Source organism: Formica exsecta, unplaced genomic scaffold (assembly GCF_003651465.1).
Source record: "Formica exsecta isolate Colony F162 unplaced genomic scaffold, ASM365146v1 scaffold741, whole genome shotgun sequence".
NCBI lineage: Eukaryota > Metazoa > Arthropoda > Insecta > Hymenoptera > Formicidae > Formica > Formica exsecta.
The window spans coordinates 160858-162564 of record NW_021853508.1 but is presented as its reverse complement, the minus strand read 5'-3'; positions in this window follow the sequence as shown (position 1 = coordinate 162564).

Genomic DNA, 1707 nt, shown 5'->3' with positions numbered 1-1707 from the left:
GTACCGCATGGCAGTGTCCTCGGACCACTCTTGTTCTTGCTGTACACAGGAGACATACCACAAGAAGAGGGAACAACAATAGCTACGTTCGCAGACGACACAGTCATTTTGGCGACAGGAAATATGGCTGAGGAAGCAACAAAGAAATTGCAAAGAGCTGTGGACAAGGTTAGCGCATGGACAAAAAAAATGGCGCATAAAGTTAAATGAGTCGAAATCAACTCACGTTAACTTTACAAACAGAAAAGTGACGACTATACCTGTTGTAATAAACTATGAAACAATCCCATGTAATAGTGAGGCTAAGTATCTGGGAATGACATTAGACGCCAAGTTAAATTGGAAGAAACATATCAAGAGAAAAAAGAGGAACTTGAAATAAAATACAGGAAAATGTATTGGTTTCTCGGACGACAATCTGAGTTGAACATACACAACAAGTTGTTGCTATACAAACAATTACTAAAACCAGTATGGCTATATGAGTTGCAGCTCTGGGGCTGCACAAAGAAGTCCAATATTAAAATTATACAAGCCTTCCAGAACAAAGTATTACGCAACATTGTGAATTGCGCCGTGGTACGTACGGAATGACAATATCCATAAAGATCTAAAAATGGATACTGTTGAGAATGAAATAAGAGCGATGGCAGTGAAACATGAACGCAAGCTTCAGAACCATGTCAATATCTCTGTGCTGCAAATGCTAGATAATAGCAGCAAAATGCGGAGACTTAAAAGAACGAAACCTTTGGATCTAGTGCAATAACTATTATATCGCGTGATAAAGGCGTGTAGTATACCGAGTCACTCAGTGGAGTAACTCTACACACAGCAACTATTTTTAAATGTAAACTACTAGATAAGTATATACTTAGTTGTAGTATATTGAATGTCTAAAGGCATTATTTATAATAAAAAAATCTAATAGTCATCTAATAAACCTTTAAGTAAATGTTAATGCAATATGTATGTAACATTATAATAAAAACAGAAATTCTGTTGTTGGAAAAATAATCTCATAAAACGTATTTGTGGCCATACACTAGTATTCACTTCGTATCGTCAAAGTCAAATTTTTGTCAATATATCATATGAGTCTGGAGATTGACGATGTTTATGGCTATATCTGATGAAAGAAAGAGATAGCATATCGTATGTCTGTTCTGTTTTGCCACCTGCTGAGCGTATACTTATGTATAATAACCGGTATTAATTAGTCCTTAATGAACATTATACTTTTACGGAAAAAACCGGTAGTGATTGACTGCCGCGGGTTTATAGTTCATTCGCTTACCGCTATGCAGCGCACTATTTATTCTATATACTCGTATTCAAATTTTTGTCATGAAATGTATATAAAGCCTGCAAAAGGCGCCTAATAACAACTATTTATATTAGTTTAATTTCTGACATGATACAGGAAAATTCAGATATTGAACTATATTAGTTTAATTTCTCACATGATACAGGAAAATTCAGATATTGAACTGATTTTTAGAAAATCGGACAGCTAAATGCCCGATCGGACATAAAGTGTCCGAATAAGTGAAAGTCATTCATTATTGTCTACTTAAGATAAAATTAGAAGTTAACTTCCGTATAAATAAAATCTTTAATTTCATGAATTAAATTATTTAGATTTATCTATATATATTACACATTAATATGTTATTATATATTAACACTGTAATTGGTCTTATTTTT